We start from the raw sequence: 19723 nt of genomic DNA, 5'->3' as shown, positions 1-19723 counted from the left end.
AATTAACAGGGCATAAAAAAGTCCGTGCAGCTCAGTAGTGCCCTTTTACTTCGCCTCCGGTTTTCCGGAGCAGGATATTGTACCCATAAAATATACATGTAAGTACATTTAAATATAAATAAGTACAAGTGTCCTTTTCAATGGATGTGGCTGGCTTCTTAAGAACTCATAAAAAACATAATCTATGATTAGCTATAGTTAAATTCTGTGATATTGAAGCAAGGTGGGTAAGAATATAATATTGTGAACAGCTTTTTAGGGATATGTTTTGAGCCGTGTTAATAGCAATAGGTATAAGAGTAAATTTGATATTTTTATACTTTTCCATGTGTGTAAGCATTTGGAGCAACATTTTCCAGCGGCAGCCGCAAAAGAATTTGCCGCTCCAGTGGGCAACCATCGGCGTTTCTTTTGCCGCCTCCCACATTATATATAACTATATAAATCGAATCCGAGACTAAAAGAGCTTCCATTTTGTTTGCGGTTTTGGTTTTCCTTGTTCTCGGTCTCCACACTTTCCGCAGTTTACCCCTCTCAATTTTCGCCCGACTTTCCTCCGCTACTGTCTCTGACAATTTTCTTTTTCGATTTTCCCTTATATTTTTTCAGGTTCGGCTGCTGTTGCCACTCGTCGAATGTGTTTTGCCTTTTGTTCGAATTTATTGTCTATGTTTTTGAGGCGGAGAGGGTCCAAGGGTCTTGTGGCATACAAATCGCTTGCCTCTACCAAAGTTTATCGATCTCTGTTTGTCTGCCCGTTTTTCGAGGGCCTTTGTAGCCTGTTTGTTTCCGGTTTTCAGACTCCGCCAGTCAAAGTAATTATGTTTTATCGGAAATGGGTCTTGAAACTGTGTGCGGTCTTCCCTTCCAGCTTTCAAGATATTAAACGCTGCAGTTAATTGACCCAATCTGTAGCACACATTAAAGCCATGATGCCACTGCTAAGTACCAACCATTACTGAATACATGTATCGATACGAACATTGTTGTTGTTCCTCACATGTGTGTACTTTGCACATATGTAAGCCAAACAAACTCGTAGGCATACGTATATATTTCTAGTGTGGGCGTGGCAGGGCGGTGGGCGGGGCTTTAGACACATTTCAAACTGACATACGCCTCTCACAACTGATTGATTGTGGGGGAACGCAATTTTCGGGAACAAAGCGACAAAAATATTTCCTCAAACATAATGAATGCTTCATCCAAAAGTCAAAACAGAAATGCGCGATGAGTTAAAGCAATGGTTTTGGAAATTGTGACAGCAATGGTAATATATTCAATATGTGGTATTTATTCTTAAGCTAGTTGAGATTCATCTAGGTGCAGTTAAATAGAATAAACGTTCTATAAGATCAAATATCTGCATTTGAACGTTTGAGAGTATCTTGAGACTTGAAGCATATTGAGAAGGAATTTATCACAACAGCTTGCGATTAAATATATTTTATTCCAATGCAAAAACGTGATTAAGTATGTACATAATTCACAAATTGGCTCACAAATGTAATAAATTAAGGAGAACTACTCCTGGAAAGCGTTCGCAGAACTGGCTGACATTTCTCTATAATAAGCCCCGGATTGCTTTAATCAGAATAAAGCATTGTGAGCTCAAAATATCGCTTTCCGCTGCACATTTACAATTTCCCGTTTCTTGAGCTGCGCTGCTAAGATCTCAATCAAATTTACATTGCCGACCCAGTCCACCTGGAGGAGCCTGGAGGAATCCTTTGCCAGAGACTCGGAGGCCAGGCAATCCTTGGTGCTGCATTGGCAGTTGGCCGTAAAATACTTCCATTCCGGCTTCCGCTGCACATTTCCACAAACAATTGCTGAATCGACCGCATCCTTTTCGTCCTTGTGCTTAATGGGCTGGGCTATTTCGGCGGGGCAGATCCTGGGATGGGATAGCGTTTTCATAAATATTTTCCACAGCAGCCACGCGTCCCGAACCTCCTGAATGAGTATTGGATAGGAAAAAGCTGCGTGTGGTGCGATTTCGCCGCTCATCAATTGACACGGCAACGCGCATTTAATTTTTTATGCATGAAGTGTAAATTAAAATTAAATTGACTGTGCGGTGTCCAGTGTTTTACGTTAGAAAAGCTTTCCCAGCGGCCACCGCTGCGTATGAATAATGAAAAATTATCATGTCGCGGAACTTTAAGTTCCCAGCGACCTCAGGAATGCTTTTTTCGCCCATTTATTTTTATATTTATATATGCTCGCTCCTTGTTTCCTTTTTTGTCGCTGCCACTGCTGCTGCTGCTGCTGCTGCTGATGCTGCAGCTCTTGTTGTTGTTTTTAATTAAGTTATAAAATATTAATTTGCCCTGTTTTTATGGTTGTTTGTCCGCGTTGCGCTGCTGCGGTTGACATGCATTTTGTGGTCGGAATCGCGCAGTCCCGATCCGGAGACTTTTCCCATGCATCCATCCTCCGGGTCTCGGCCAGGAAATTGTCATCCAGTTTCGGGCAGGTTTATTGCGCCTCCAGGTTTCAGTCGCGGAGCATCCATCTTAAACACCGAAATACTCCCTTACTAAAGCGCAGTTACACCAAATGGAATAGGGAATAATTTGAATTTTACATGTATTAGTTTAGTATTTTCTTTGGTTTCGGATGTCCCTAAGCCACTGGCATATATTTTCTTAAAGTGAAGTTTTCTTCAGATCTGGTTGCCTCTTAGCATTTCACGCGTCATTTAACCCTCTTTGATTTGCCGCCCTTTTCCATCATAAGCCAGATGCTCAGATTTCCGAGGCGCCGAGGCTGACAACTGTTGCCTGGATTCGAGATCCAGGACTCCAGCCGATGCGGCTGCTCCTGACTATAATTTGCGATGGCATAGTTGGCTGCGTATTCGATTTCCCTCATCGGTCACTGGGCGTGCCTGCTCCTGATTTGATAGGAAACTCGGAAGTCACCTTCTTAACGAGCTTTAATCTTTGCGCAGCTGTTACACCGAGAAGATATTGGGTTAATGCTGGCTTAACCCAATTTCGCCGAGTGCCTTTGATAACTTATTAATTAAATCAGCTTGTGGCAGAGTTCGGAAAGTATTGGCGCTAATTGAACTTTACCCTTAAGAATTAATCCTTTCTTATACTTTTCCAATGAAATATCTGTGCATACATATTTATATAATGTGGTGATAAATTAATTGAGTACAAGTTGGTAACTCATTATTTAAATTATTTATTTTAAGCATTTTATACTTTTCTTACAGAAGTAAATTCTTATTGCATTCAGAGTAGAATATTCTTATACTTACAATGCAAGTTTCATTCAACATTCAAATTTGGAATCATTTCCAAAATACCACACATATAATTTTATTTCTTGTTGAAGCAGTATTTCTTTTATATTTTATAATTTGGCATATGTGAATGTGTCGAAACTGAACCATTTCACTGATGGTTAATTTCTTATCTGCGACATGGGCAAGGTCCTTTAATAATCCTTTTAGGGCGCTTCCTGTCTGGCTTATATCTTCATCCATTTCACTTATTCATTGACAACTTGATAATCCCCGCCTGCAGCCGTTAATCCAGCTTTGCTCTCCACTTCCGCCTGTTCGTTCCTAATCTCAATTCCACAACCTAACCCAACATTCATTGCTGTTGCTGCTAAGGACTTCGACATGACAGCTGTCATATGTTGCCGTTCCCTTACATGTATAAGTCCTGTGGCGTATATGTAGCACATTTTGCAGCATATTTTCTTTATTTTGCAATCCTTTGTCTCTCTGTTTTGAGCGCTGCTCTTTGTGTCTGCCATTCAATATTTTCACGCACCAGCACGTGCTGTGCTCTCCCTTTTTCTCGGCCTACAGCGCTCCCTCTCTCTCTCGGAAAACTCAGCTGGCGAAAGCTTTCCTTTTCTCCTCTCTCCGGCCAGCTGACTGGAAACTCCGCTCAGTTGTTGAATAAAACATTTGTCTCTCGCTTTTCCTCAATTTTTCCTGCTTTTCTGTGCGCGAGGTTTCTATTGTACTGCTCCACATTTGCTCGCTGTCTTTGGCAGCGTGTGGAGCTCATTACTTCCTGGAAAGAGGTCCTTAATTTAGGAAGTTTGGTTTTTTGATGACGTAAACACCTGTGCCCTATTCATACATACATTTACTTCTTCAGCAGGAGATAAAACTATTTGGGAGTATGTATTTTTAATTTCTAAAAAACATTATCATTTTAAATTAGACAGCTATGTAAGTACTGATAAATTATCACAAGATAAATTTTGCTTTGAGAAATTATTCTGATTTTCAACCATTTAAACAATAATTTGCTGTTTAAGCATAAGGTACTGAGTTATTTCCGATCATTGGGCAATTAAGTGTGGCGAGCGTCCGTCATTAGGTACTTTGGGCCATAATTCAATCAGAGTTTAAAGCAGCGCCCACTTCATAATAAATAACAACATAATCATAATCAATACCTGTCAAATGCATAAGCTGCCAATTGAGGGCAGTCGACAAAGAAGAAATACAAATCACAATGGCTGCAAGAACAACCAAAACAACAACTCGACATCCGTTTTGCTGGCCCTTCAGTAATGACATTTTCAGCGGCGCGAAGGAAAAGCGGGGAAAGTGGGGAAAGAGGGGAAAGCCAGGAAAAGCGGAAGAGCGAGGCAGCGAGCAAGCTCATTAATGTTGTTTTTTGTCCCATTCCTTTTGTATTCCGCTTTTCTTGGCTGACCAAACTACTTCAATTATTTGCTTTGCTTCCATTTTTGCCATTGAATAGAATTTAACGCTCATTGTTTGGCTGTTCAGCCTGGTCTCCGTCTCCTTCCTTTATTTTTTCTCAATTTGCCCGCCATGCAACCCCATCACCATCATCGTTTGGCTGCCTTTGTTCTACGCTAATTAAAAGAATTTCCAGCAGGTGTTTGTGGTCGGTTCAAAGCAGACAAGAAAAGGAAAGCGGGTTCCACCGGCGGGTGGAAAATGCAGGAAAAACTGGAATTGGTCTCTGCAATAGCGCCGCAAGAGCTAACAAAAAATTATCAGTTCAAACGCTCGTTTTTAGCAAATTGACTTGAATTGATCCGAGATGACTTCATTTGTAGGTCAGCTGGGCCCATATTAGATTTATCTTCGCCTGCAATTTGCCAGGTTAATTTAGCCACCCGGCAGCCCGAGTTCTTCAGGAGCACTTAAAATTCTTTTTATTCCCCAGCTTTTCGTATTCCTTTGTCAGGCACTGGCCCAGAAAATGTATTTCAGTATTTTTCCATTTTTAGGGCTATTTCTGGTGCTCGGCATTTGCATAAAATGCTTTTCGAGGGAACACAAAACAGGGAGGACCAGACGGAGCGGTTTTAAACTTCCGCCGTGTGTATCCTCGTATATGACGGAAATGGGAGTCCCCCTCCAATTGCGGCGGATTTAATTTTTTTGTTCATTGTACTCACTGTGGGTATCTTTGGCAGCTAACGAAGTGTAAATATTTACACAGAAGCATCTGATAGAAGTGGTTTAAATTCCATTTGAGCCGCAAAGTGTTTCCCGCAATCATCTATTTGTAATTTGTTTTTAATGTGTGTGGCAAAGAACTTTGTTTTTGTTTAGCCATTATTCTGCAGGTGCCTATCTGCCTGGATTTTCAAGGTTGAGTAGTCCTTGAATGGATTTATCATCAGTGGTGGATGCGACAAGGAGGCGAAAGGTAACTCAGATCTGCAATACAAAATATTTGCGGTCTCCGAGCTGGGTATTATTCACCTTCTTGCAGTTGTAAAGTTGTATTCACTGTAACAAAATGTGAATACATATCATCAAAATGCTAGATCCCCCGAATCTTTTATTCAGCAGCCTAACACCCTTACTAAGATTACAAGGCTTGACTTATTATAAACAATTTGTTAACTGAAAAACCTCTCTTACTTTAGGAAGTCATTCCTTTAGTCATAATCCCTTTCATTGCACTCACCTCTCATTTAGTATAAATATGAATGAGAGCCTCTTACAATTAGCCGGCTAAAGAGCTGAGCCAAGCCTTTCGTTTAGGTGATTTCGCTTATGTGTGTTCTAAGATCTGCAACCATCCATTTAATGAGCCCAGCGACTAGACGACTTAAGCAAAATACTCAAGTCATGACCCACCGCAACCTTGTATTCTGCAGCAGTTTTCACACCACTTTCCTTTCAGCACGGGATTTTGTAATTTCAATATAATTTTCTTTCACGCACACAGCCACTCGCACATTACGTATACGACCTGGTGACGCAATGCGCTTGTGGTGAAGCCAAGCTGTGTGTGTGTGTGTGTGTCTGTGCGACTGCTTGCTGCAGCTGCTTTTGTTTGCTAATATAATATTTTGTAGCATACTTAGCAGCGCCGCGCGGGCTTGATTTTCCACCTCTCCACTCCGGGACTTTCTTTTTCTGCTTATTTGTAAGCCTTTGCAGTTCACTCAACTTTTACTTTGGCCTGGTCGGTTACCTGTGCAAAGTCTAGACGAAACTCCGGCGCACACACGCTCGTATAAATACCGACTTAATATGATAGACGCGTTGAACCCCTTTTTACTTTATTTCGCATTTCTTTGCTCTGCCCACCCTGCCATCCGCTCGCCTTCGTGGCTGCGTTGCTGTGGCAATTTAAGCAGCAAACACTAAAACGATAACAAATTTCCACATGCCAGCGCTGAGATTACAAATTACGACACAAAACACAAGCCATGGTCGTGGCCGAAAGGGGTGATGTTCAGAAGGGGTGGGCTGCGCAAAGTTAGGGGTGGCGTCATAACTTCAAAACAGTTGCAATTATATAATGAGGCTCCGAGTCGGCGCTGGAAGTTATACAACATATGTTGGCCGATCCCTGGCCTTTGTGTGCATCCTGCTCAGAGGGTTGATTAAGCGGTTAGAACACATGCATATGTGGGTCTTCTGTTTGGGACAACTGCTTGGAAGCGAAATAATCCCCGACTTATGTCAACAGGTTACCAAAAGCCACAATGCCTTAATCAAATTGTTTACTTAAAAACGAAGCTTAAAATTTATAAATTTCTCAACGATAATGTGAGAACTCAACGAATATAGAATTAAGGTATTAGCTATATACTTTCGTTTTAAAAAGCTTATTGCTTGGGGTTACTTAAAAGGAGAAAATGATTTTTTATAATCTGAAAAATAATTAGGATGATTGTAAGCATAAATATTTGCTTAAGCTCTGTAAAACTAGCGTCACATCCCTCTTGAGCTCATGTGAGTGTTGGTTTTGCTTCTTTTTTAGTTTATCAGACATTTCCTGCGGCGCTTTTTGCGAATCCTTTTCCAGTTCTCGTGTGGGTGGTGTATCTCAACTTTTGCAACTATCGGAAGTCGTTAACGCTTTCACACAAACGGCGGTGGTGGCAGAAACCGTAGATGGAGCAGCAGAGCAGTCCCAGTCCACCCGCCCCGCACCTCATCATCAATGGGAGCAGCGGCAGCTGGCTCCCCCCATCTGGAGCCATCCATCCATGTGGCCCACACTACCCAAATCCTTAGTCCCGCTGGTCAGGGGCTGCCATGTTTGATTTCTTGCTTTATATGTGGGCTAACTTGTGTTTGCCGCTGTCAACTTGCGAATTTCCACCCATTTCTCCCCCTGATCCGAACGTCCTACTACGCCCACAATGTTGGCACATTAATTAATTGAAATGCTGCCGGCCAACCGAGAGAGAGGGAACTATTTAGAGCGAAAGGGACGGGGACACAGCGGTAGAAAGGGAGGGGAACACGCTGCCCGAGTGTGTTCTGCTTGTTAGTTTAACTAGCGCCCGGCAATTAAACGGAAATTAATTATGCTACCTCGGAACCTCGGAAGCCAAGGAGCCGCGGGCAAAAAAGCGTTAGCCTTGAACTTAGCAACCGCAATTTAGTGAAACATTTGAGGGCACCCTGGCACACCTACACGTGGGTGAAATTTAAGGTGGGGTGTTAAATTTGAAACATCCTTAACCCTTGACCCAACATAGAAAGCACTTCAAAGCTGGCCTGGAAAATCTGCTGTTCGCACGAGGAGAATGCATATACAAGGTGAACTGATTGACTGAAAAGTGAATGTCTGACAAAGATCTTTACCATTTTTAAAAGTCGGTTCTGTTGAGCTAAGCGATTTAGATCCGTGTTTTAAAGGAAGACATGGTACAGTGTTTATATATTCAAAAAATGCATTTTTATTTGCCGAGAATCCTTTTTTCTCTTTCACATATAACGAATCATGGCAACATTAAAGTGACGAATGTGTCCTCACTTGTACTTTATTTTACCCGACGTCACATTGGGGATTTTAGAGCACAGATGCCTAGGCAAGGGTTAAGATAGTGGGCGCCTCCTCGAGAAGCCAATCAGCTGTCTTTTCTCGGCTGCCGAGGCCAGCGGAAATGTGTAAATCAGCCGTCGCTCCTGGAGGCCCTGTCCATGTCCCTTGGCCCTGGATCTTGCCCGTTCCCAATCCCTCTTGCCGGGCTAATACCTACTTAACTTTGACTTTGGTGACAGGCGACGGCTTTAATCAATGCCACGTCCCTGCCACCATCACAAGGTTAAAAAGTTCGCTCTGGCCATCTAGTCCCCACCTACGCCCCCTTTATCGCTCCCCACTTTGAATGCTGAGATGGATGACAGGGGGCGGTAAGGGATGGTAAGGCACGGCAAGGGGGCCGCGAAAACGTTGGAAATTCATAATCCGCGCAAATCATTTTTCATTTTTTCTCTACTTTCCGGCAAAGGCAGCGTGAGTTCTGGCCATCAATCAATTTCATGCTGCTTGAAGATGTAAAACTGCTTAAGTTACGTTGTACTTACATTTCACTTCACGGAGTTCTAGTGGTCTAAAGTTTCCATCTCCCTCCCCTTTAGCTTTTCGTTCCAGACGCTTCTGACTATATTTTTTCTACATTTTGCCTTGGGTATGTGGGCTTGTCTAAAAATTTGGAGTCAGGCGAGCATAAACTCATTTCTGTGCCCACTAATGGGTCAGGGATATGAGGGGTGGACTGGGCTACAGGGTTCAGATGAATACGCCTATTTGTACTACCTTAACTAGAGAATCATTAGGAATCAGGAATAATAGCACCAATTAGGAATTATAGCTTTTGAATCATAGAACCATAAAACGTGTATTTTTTTAATTGGCTTAAATTAACTTCTGATTATGAGTTTAAGCTAGAACATAAATTGTATTGACAAAAGCACTCTTTTAAAATGGAAAAGTAAACATTTGTACTACTTACAAATGACTTAGTTATCAGGAATCTGTGTATCCGTTATTTCACTACCCATTTAATGCACCAAAAAAACGTGTCTGCAGCCTCATAAATCCGCAGGACCTTCTAGGGCATTTATCCTGGCCATCATCCATCACCGTTTCCTTCACACTTGTTAAGTTTTCGCTTGGTCGTTACGTTTCGTTAGTCTCGTCTGGCCAGCTACTTCTCCCGATTCCGATTCCGATTCCTCCGCCCGATTTGGGTGCACATCCTCCGCCAGAAACCCCAAGCCCCCAGAATATTGGTCCGCCCTTCTGGCTCTGCCTGCATTTCCATTTTCCGGGCCACCTTGTGTCGCTGGTGTTACATTTTTATGATTTATGCCTTGGTCGGCAGTGTCATGAGCCCAATTAACATTTTGGTCCTGTCCAGCGGACCAACATTTTCTGGCTTGTCAACATTTTCGGTGCTCGTTTTTTTCGGATGCCTTTTTCTCGGGTTTTCTTTTGATACTCGTAATTTGATTGCTAACTGAGCTCTATTGCATTTGCCTCTGCCTGCTTTCTGTGCCAAAAGTTCACAGCAATTATTTGCATATGGTAGGTCCCTTGGGTGGTGTGGAAAGTGGGTGGCTGGGTGGTTGGGTGGCTGGGTTGGCTGGGTGGCTTAGTGGCGTGCTTTCAACTCTCTTTGCTCATTTGCTTTTCACAGTCGCCGCACAAAGTAAATTTTCGAGATGAGGGCCAACGGCTTTTATCTTTTTAGATATTATTTGAGCTTTCTACTCGCGTTTTATCAGCAATTGTCTTGAGTGCACTGGGTGAGGGGGCGCATGAGTTTTATTATTTTTTAGAGTGGTTCGGGGCTCGGAAACCCCGTCAATTAGCTGGCTGCAAAGTTTTCGGCGAGCGAATTCCCCAGGTGTGGAATGGCTTGTCTTCGGAGTCATGCACTTTATACTGGTAATCGCTATCAACAACAACCCGAACACGCATGCATAGTTAATAAAAGCTAACAGGCAAATGGCAAACACGATGGGCGTGGCGAGTGGTTCCACTTCCGAAAGTGCTGCCCCAGTGAGGCGATAAAGAAATATTTTAAGCGCAAATAGCATCCAATAATAAGCAAGCAGATTCTAAAACGCCGACTTTGTGCAAGTTCGCTTCAGAAGATTGCACTGTAACGCCCAAAAACCGCTAGTAGCTGTTACGCCCACAATTTTGAATAATGTTTTGTGCCATTTTCGAACGAAAACGGGTATGTGAAAGCCGAAAAACTCTTGTTTAACATCCTAGTTTATCTTTACCACTTTTCATCAATATCTATCCTGTCCTATGCATATTTAATAATTAAGCAGCATTCGTCACGCGCCTCGTGCCGCGAGTCCTTAATCACGATCCCAACTCTGGGTCACGCACATCCTGCTTAATCTGCCGTTAAGCCAAAACGCCTGCATTGGGTTCTACTGCCTCGACTTTTGGCAATTTAGTTTATTTATAGCTCGACGAAACATGAGCTCATGTTTGGCTTATGTTCGCCTTGGGTGCGAGCGAGAGGTGCTTACTAACATGCTCTGCTGACACATCATAATTTCTGTCAGTGTATGGGTGTGCGGGGTGTCATCGTGTTCATGTTTCCAGTTCATGTTGTAATATTTTAATGTGTGAAGCGACAACTGCTGCCGATGTCGTTTTCCGAAGGAAGCTGCTCCAGGGGGCGGCGGGAAGGGAAAACCCCCGACACAGAATTAGGTATAAATCAAGCATTCTGATAGCATTAATTCAACGTTTTCCTGGAGCATTATATCATCTCAATATGCTGGGAAGAATCACATTTGGAATGCTGGGAGAGTAGAAATTGGGTAAATCACTTCCAAGAGGAACATATTCTGGCGGTTCCTGTAGCAGAGAATTAGGGAAAGTGCTTAGGACACAACGTTTAAAAGAATAAAATCGAAATGTACAGATTGAATATTTTGGGTTACAAAAAGCGAAAGAAAAAAAAGATAATTAAGGAATGAGTGCTAAGTAATTTCTACTGAACTAATGAGAGCTTGCAAATACTTTATTAAAAATAATTTCCATTTCAGGACTTGGAAGTTTATTGCTCCTAACTGTATGAATTGTAAACGTACTTACGTCGTGGGTCCAATAATTAACAGTGCTGATAACCCTCATCAAATCACCAAACTGCCATCCACACCATTCCATGGTATTCCATTATCAAATCCCTGGATGTCCGGAACCTGAATCAACACAATTCAAAGCCCGCCCAGAAGTCGAAGCCCGTTTTCGGCACCATCGTTCATTCATCATCGCCGCCTGGCACTTGGCAAATTTACACAAGCCAGGTAAACGGATAGAGAGGAGGACGGAGCCGGCTGGAGCCGAAATACAATTAAAACCCAATCTAAACTCAAATTTTAAATCACAAAAGTTATCAGTTACCTTTCGGCCTGCAGCAGCAGCAGCAGCAGTAGCATCCGCACGTATACTTGGGCTAGAATCTGTAAGTTTGCAGCTGGATCTTGGTCAAAAGATACGGCTACGACTCCATACACACGCACCTTTGGCAAACACACTCAATTATAGATACAGACAGACAGTGAGACCCACAAACTTCCGTGGAAAACTTCTCGGGCACTTTGAAAATGAAGCGAATCCTGCCCGGGCAGACGGGCCGTTTCCCAAGTTCGATTCCTGGCATTTGCTGTGCTCGGCAAAATGCATTTGCCATTCCAAACTAGTTCCAATTGATTAAGTTTCTGGTTAATGGATTGTTTACATACCTAAGCAGGCCGACTCACAGAAGTGCAACTCTGCAACTTTTGCCAATCACCACTAAATGGTAATCACAAATTCACTGCCTGAAAAGCAAAATACAGTTGAGCATTGGAAATGCCATAAGGTATTTAAGTGGCAAATGGTCAAATCACATTATATTTTACTGCAATTCATTACGATGGTTATAGAACCAAATAAACGATAAAACGTATAGACGTTCTATCGTTTATTTATCACAAATAGGGAACATGCCCTAATTGGTATTTTTAAAGAAATTACGTCGATTCCACAATAAAGTGCAACTGCACCGAACCGATTTTGTATAAGTACCACACTGTACTTTAAAATAGTTTGCTTCTTGTTTTTCCGAGTGCCCACTAAGAAATGCATAATTATTTTCCTTTATGCCATAAAGCAGATTAAAAAACTTTTGTTTTTAATTAGAAGAAGCGCTGTTTCGGGCAACAAAAGAAGGCATGGAACTTAAGAGTAACTTTGCAAACATTTCATTGCGCGCATATAAATTACATGGAGAAAGAAAAGCGTGCAAAGCGTGAAAAGCGCGAAAGCGAGCAACATTCTTGCCAAAAACGATATGAAATAAGACCAGATGAAAATCAAAATTAATGCAAAGCTCTCTTCCAGCAGACAATGCGGCGTATGCGCAATGAGCTCTGCAATTCTTGGCAAAATTACGCATACGCCCCCTTGCGAAAGTGTGAGCGCACTGCGGGCTGCCTTAAAGTTGCGCCAGGGAATGCGAATTAATTTCGTTTTAATTAAGTTCTCATAAGTTTATTAAATTCAACAAGCAGGCCCCAGAAACACATCCACAACCACCAATCTCGCTGCGACAAAAGGACTAAGAACTATGTTCGGGAACAAGATGACGACTACGACTCCTGGCACATAAAACGTTTCCAAATTAATTAACAACTTATTTGCATTTTGACGGTTCTCGAGGTGCTGCGGATTGTGCTTGTATGGATGTCGCCATAACAAGATAAAGGAGTCCGCATCATGTCGGAAAACCTTTGACACAAATTAAACTTGTGCATGGGCTTATGAGATTTAAGTTCAGTCAGACCGATGTTCGAGAAAAAATGCTCCCTTGTGCTATAAATATTGCTTCTTTATGTAAGTCCATAAATAATGGAACTCCATGAAACTCAATAACAAGCACCCAACCTAAACGCAACTCCAATGAACTGTGAAGTCCAGTGAAATAACAAATTAAGGTGATTAAATATGCTTATTTCAGACAAATCAGACTTAGCATCAAGTAGTTTTCTTCCCAGATGAAGCTAAATGCTCATTAGGTCCATAAGCTTCAATCATTTTATACATTTTCAATTAGCATAAACTTTTAAGTTGCGCAAAAGCCGACTCTGTGCAAATTGGCAAAACCCGTTCAGCCAAATTAGTTGTTCAATTTTCTATTCGACTGTCGGTGTGATTCGTTTGAGTGTGTTGGCGTAGGCCAATTTTGTGCTTATCGTTTCATTGTTTATGTTAATTTTAGCACATTTAATTTTAGTATTTTACAGTGGGCTTCGCCAGCCGTCCTGCCCAGTTGGCCAAAATGTTTTGCGGTCCGTTTATCGCCTGATGGGAGGCAGCAAATGAAATGCGGTATGCAAATTGTGACGTTTTTGTAAAACACCAAATAAGCTTCTAATTAAGTTTTCATGATTGCTGGCATAACAATGTTATGGGGTTGAATTGGCCAACAGACCTTATCGGGTGGTGCACGGATTTCGTTTCAAATATTTGCACACGAAGCTGCATACCAGAAATTTCGTTTTAGCGCAAATTTGAGGATAATCTCTACGCAAATTAAATATCTCTGCTCCAAGGGACTTAATTTCTGCTTTAAGCGAGCCCCGATTGTATCCATTTGACTACATTCAAATTCAGTTGGCATTCGCTCATCAACTGCAAATCGCCCGAGGAATATATTCCCCGGCCACTAAGATGCCTTTTGTTTTCACTTTCCTCCAGCTGCCAATGCCATTAACTCATTTTGCATGTCAGCTGCGCTCAAAAAAGTAAAATTTCGATGCATTAGGTTGACTGTATCCTCGCCTTTCCCACCCCTTGTTTTCCCCTGAGACTTGACACTAAAAAAATATGGGAAGCAAGTCGGAGCATCGAAACAATGGCGGAAAATGTCGTGCATAATTTAAAAGAAAATTCTGCGGAAAACGATGTCAAGGTATTGCTGACTAAGTTCTTTGGGGGTTGGCTGTGACTACGATGATAATGTTGCATATCCCAAAAGGATTTTCCTACAGCATTAGCTGTTTAATCCTGATGCGGATTTGGAGGCTTTAAAAAGCTGTATCTCACGTGGTAAACTGGTTAGGTGGATTAGGTGGCCCACATGTCTTAAAATAGTTATCACAGTGAAAAAGTGCAGAAAAGTATATCAAACCGCGGAAAAATTGAATTCTAAAATAAAAACTGCATTTATACGTTCTGTTAGTTCTGTTAAATAAACAGTGTTTTCAAAAAACCATCTTGATGGCAAGTTCTCACCTCATGGTAAGCGCTGAATGGTTCTATTTAGGTGCATTGTACACTGCATAAGCATTTTATGGCTACGTTCTGAGTAAACTTTTAAAGATTTTCCATACCATTTGAGAGTTAACTTTCGTATACTTAAATAGCAAAGTTTGCTCTTTTTCCTCACTCCCGAGTCGACCTCTACTCCTTTCATAAATATATTTGCCATTCAAATGCAAACGCTTTGCTCATAAAATTGTTCCAGCTGCAAATAAAAGTATTTCAACAAGTCTGTATATACATAAAGCATTTGTCAACGGTTCCGCTCCAGCTTCCCGTTCCCGCTCCCCTCCCCCCGCCAACCATCCCGCCCCTTTCGTGCCGCTTTGCCTTTGGCGAGTCATTGAGGCGACTCCTGCGCTGATCCTGTTCCTTGTTGAAAGCTGCATTTCCGGTCACTAATACAAGTCAAAGTACAAAGTTGCTTGGCTGCCTGACTTCCCACACCAGCCCACTTTTAGCTGCACTGAGGGAAAAACTTGCAAATGATTTTATCGATATTATATATATTGATTGCCAGTACCTGTACCCAACATTTATTTACTAACGATACCATCGAATATTATGTTGATTATTTTGATTGGCTGAAAATACGAACTCCTTGAGGTTCGGAATCATTTCAATTTTCTTTTATATTTGAAATATTCATTTTACACATGAATATTTCTCCGTGGCCTCTTCTCTACTTTCAACTCCCTGCCACGGCACTTAGCCAACGCCATTTTGGGCGGCTATCCCATCCTTCTGTCTCTATCCAATTCCCGCAGACCCTCTCTTTCTAGCTCTCTATATCCGTCTCTATCTCTCTGTATGTCGCCGTGCCTCGCTGATGATTTAAGTGCACTTTGATGCACATTTTTCGTTGCTACTTGCAACAGAAGCAGCATCAGCAGCTGCCCCAGATAATTTAATTAAATTATACGCTTCCTTACGTGCGTGGGCGAATGGTGAAATGGGGGTTAGGGGTCAGGGGTCAGGGGTCAGGGAGTAATGGGTTAAGGGGGCTCGCATTTTAATAAGGTTTGTTGGTTAGCTAGTTTTGAGGTTGAGCTGAGTGTAGTTTTGGTTTAGTTGCATGCCCCACCCCAGCCTCTTTTGGCTTTTGGGGCTGCCAGCCATCTGGGTTGGAAAAGCAAAGGAAAGTGGAAATGGGAAAGCGAGGGAAAGGGCGCCGGGGGAGTCTGATAACTTAACTTGAATAGCTATAGCACCAATTTTTATTCAGACATTAAAGCACCAAAGTGGCATAAAGGAAGTTATCTTTTCTTAAGTTATCTTTATCTTATCGAGAGCTGGGCTATTATCATTTATGGTAATACTTAGGTCTTGAATTTGGATACAGCAAAGTGCTGGCCCTCGATTGGATTGTAAGGGATTAAATTGGTTTTATTTTAGAACTATTATCAAATAGTTCACAGCTTCTTGTTAAAGTTAAGACGTTAATTCACGATATTACTTTGCATATATATTTGCTCTTCGCTGTCAGCTTTCCAAATATCAAAAACCTGCACAATTTTATGCTTTCGGTTGGGAAATTAAGTTTAAAATATTTGCATATGTCTAGCAACAACACAAAAACGGAAATGCAAATGCATACGAAATATTATGTATTAACAGTGATGCCATAAATCAACGTCTTTGTCATACCACATAATAGAAATTTATTGCATACTACTTTTGGGACCATATTTTTTCTTTAAAAACGTTCAAAGATTATGCTAACCGGCTGCGTTCGCAAAAAAGTGTTAAAAGTTATTCGTCAACGTCACAACATCCTTTTTGATGCCACACACCGCAAGCAGCAGAAGATAGGTAAACAAAAAATAAAATAATTCATAAAAAACATATGGCATAAAAAAAGTGAACACATTTTGTGTTCATAAAGTCATCATGTTTTCATATTTGAAGACTGCAACCACATTGCTGTTTGCCCATGTTCTTAAAGTGGTAACTGCCCAAAAAAGGAACTCCGCAAAAAGTTTCTGGCCAGCAAAAGGTAAACAAACTCTCGCAAATTCCCAGCAAACAAACTTCAACTTGAACACACCCAAAATGTCTTCATTTTCACCTGTTTTCAAATGCTGTGCCTCCTTTTGCTTTTCACATAACGCCTAACACAGTTGCAAATGTGCACAGACGACAACACGGGCGGCAAAAGAAAAACCTCAGACCCAAACATATTTGCATAAACAGAACCCCACTTTGATGGTTTTGCGGGACGGACCCAACTAGCAGATGCGGGTATATCCACTGGGAAGTGCAGTTGGACCAAAGCTAAAAATGTCCTGAATATTTGGTTGCTTATTTGACGGTGATTGTTCTAATCTCATTTATATCATATGTGTGATGTAGAAGATAGCAAGAAGATTTGATCTGTTAGTGGTGATATTTCTAGATTTCGAAGTATTTAGTTTAAGATTTATATATGCTACAACCACGACCGAAAAGAGTGTTCTAGTTTCGCCTTAAGGCATCAAAAACCCCTGGAGTCCTCTCCACATTTCTTGCTGTTGTGCGGCTGTGCTTGGCATCATCAGGTTAGTGTTTAACCTCTGCAGAGTGCTGCAGTCCACTCAAAAAGTCTTTGACTTGCCATTCCACAACCCCTTTCGGCCAACTTGGACCGGGCAAAAAGCTGAGGCAACCAACCAGTAAACCAAGGCAGCCAGTCAGCCAGAGTTAACCAGTCGACATACTCGCCGGCTTCATAATCTGCAGCCTCATAATCGCCGTATTCGCTGCTCGGCATAGCTTTTAGCCACTCGGCTTGCTCTTTAACGCGTTAACGGGTTAAGTTGCCTTTTGTGAGCGTGTTTTGTTTTTAGCCATGCCTAAAACAACAAGGGTGCACCACGAAAATGCGTTCTTGACACCGTATTTTTTCCCACGACTGCAAGTAAACATGTTCTTAAAGTCCAAGAAAAAGGGTTTTGTTACTATATGTGAAAACCGTAATTTAAGATCCCAGACTTGATGTGCTTGAAATAGTATGTAATATAATAGTTTCATCGTGTGAGTTAGTACCCAAGATCTCTGTGTCTTTACACAAATTGTTGCTTTATGATTGACAACGGTGCTTTTCTCAGTGTACACGGATGTGGAAACAGAACACCAACGGGTTATGTGTAATTAGCCACGCCGACTTAGCCATAATCCGCGTGGCCGCCGTGCTAAATGCCTTGTGGGCAGATTTTAAAGCCAATTCTGAGGTGACTAAAGCCACCGCAGTGGCAAACCGACAGATTTATCCCATTTTAATCGACTGAGAAAAGCTGGAAAAATGCTGAAACCAGGAAACCCCAGAACTTAATTTTTCCGAGCCGCAACAACTGTGGCTACTTCACTTCCTCGACCGCGAATTCATCTCACTTGCAGGCGGAATGGGTCAAAAGAGAAGCAGGTTACTGAGTGTCACTAGCTGACCCCCGATGAACATAGGCGTGGTTTCCTGTCTAGGATTAAGCCCGACTTCGTCCCGATTTTCCGATTTACCCACTTCTGTCTGCGACTTTCGCACTGCCTGCGGTTTTGACCTTCCAATTTAATCCACGTTCTCCCTAGGAAAACAGTTTAAGATCTACGAAATCCTGGTTGTATATTTTGTTGCCAGTGTGTCGACTATATTATTTCTATGTAAATAGAAAATAATAGTTTTTTCTCTTCGGCATAACATTGCCACTTTACTATGCACTTGCATTTATATCCTAAATGTATTCACATTTCAACAAAGAAATTGGGTGAAACTATCACATGTAGATCAGCAAGTCAGTAGGCTCATAATAGTTACTCAGCTTCCAAAACTACCTTTGGCTAAGGCCTTTGGGACTGGCATTAAAGTAATTCAAGACCATTTCCATCTCTCGGGAGCCAACAACTTATCCTCGGGCAATCATTACTTGCTTAGCACATCACGCTTCTTAAAGGGAAACGGAGGCCCGAGTGGCGAGCCCCATTTTCTGGATTTCATTTCAAAGCATTTTTTCCACGCCCTCTGCGGCATTTTTCTTCCGCAGAACTTTGTCATAATTTTGCAGCGAGGCACGTCGACTTTCCCGTACTCGGGACTCGGTACTCCTGACCCCTCCAACTCCTGCGAGTGCCCGGAATCCTCTGAAGCTCGGCCCCGGGCCTCAGCTAGGCTGTCAGCGTGATAACTCCTTTTCGTGTTAAACATTTTCAACTCGCCTTGAGTGCGAGGCTTGTACGGGTTCCATGGGCTCCATGGGCTCCATGGGTGTACGGGTTGCACGGGTGTACGGGTTGTATGGGTTATGCAGCAGCTGTCGCCTGTGCGGACGCACACAAACAAGGCTTCGCACTCACACTCATGTGCACCGGAAGAAACTTTGGCACTCTTCTATTACTTGTACCTTAAGGAGTGCTGTCGGAGTTTTCTGTTAAAGTTATCATCGAAATAAAGTTAAAACATGAATATTATGAGTACTAATTTGTACAACCTTGCACAAGTATTTAAAGTGCTATTACAGGAATACAGGTATTTTATAGTCTTTTTTCATTCACATAATTCTTTATAATTATTCTTCTAATTATCTTTCTTTATAATTAGTTTCGATGTATCAAAATCATACCAGTTTTATTTTTAGGTACGAAACTTACACATCTCAATTAGAATGTAGGTTGGATAAGCAAGGTACCAAGTTCTAAAACTTTTATCACAATCGAAAACCGCTCTAAGTGCTGTACGAATATCTGACTTCTTAGTGCGCTGCTTACTTACAGTGCAGCCTCCTGCCTGTCGACTCGGTCACACTCCGACTGCCGAGCGTCCATCGGATGGAGGGTGGTGGCAGGAGGACTCCGCCGCGTGTCCTGCGCGGCTACGACTCTTTTGGAGTCAACTGCATGTCAGGTTTGTTCGCTCCTCCAGCCTTCGCCTGCTTTGATTACAATGCTGGTTATGTTCTCACCCTCGACGAGTGCGAGTGCGAGTGTGTGTGGCAGCCGCGTCCTGCTGGATCCGGCATCCTGAGTCCTGGATCCTGGATCCCGGCATCGCTTGCCTCTGATAACACGGTAAGTGCGCTTGTTTATCCAGCAAGATAATTTGGACAAGTGTCACCTCTCGGATTTTCACGCGCCGGCTGGAAAATAAAAAGTAACCCGGCGAAAATGTCGCAACTTTTCTGAAATATGTATGCATGCATGCA

This window comes from Drosophila erecta, unplaced genomic scaffold (genome assembly GCF_003286155.1).
Source record: "Drosophila erecta strain 14021-0224.00,06,07 unplaced genomic scaffold, DereRS2 tig00000021-arrow-pilon, whole genome shotgun sequence".
Lineage (NCBI taxonomy): Eukaryota > Metazoa > Arthropoda > Insecta > Diptera > Drosophilidae > Drosophila > Drosophila erecta.
Note: the sequence above shows the minus strand (reverse complement) of the source record.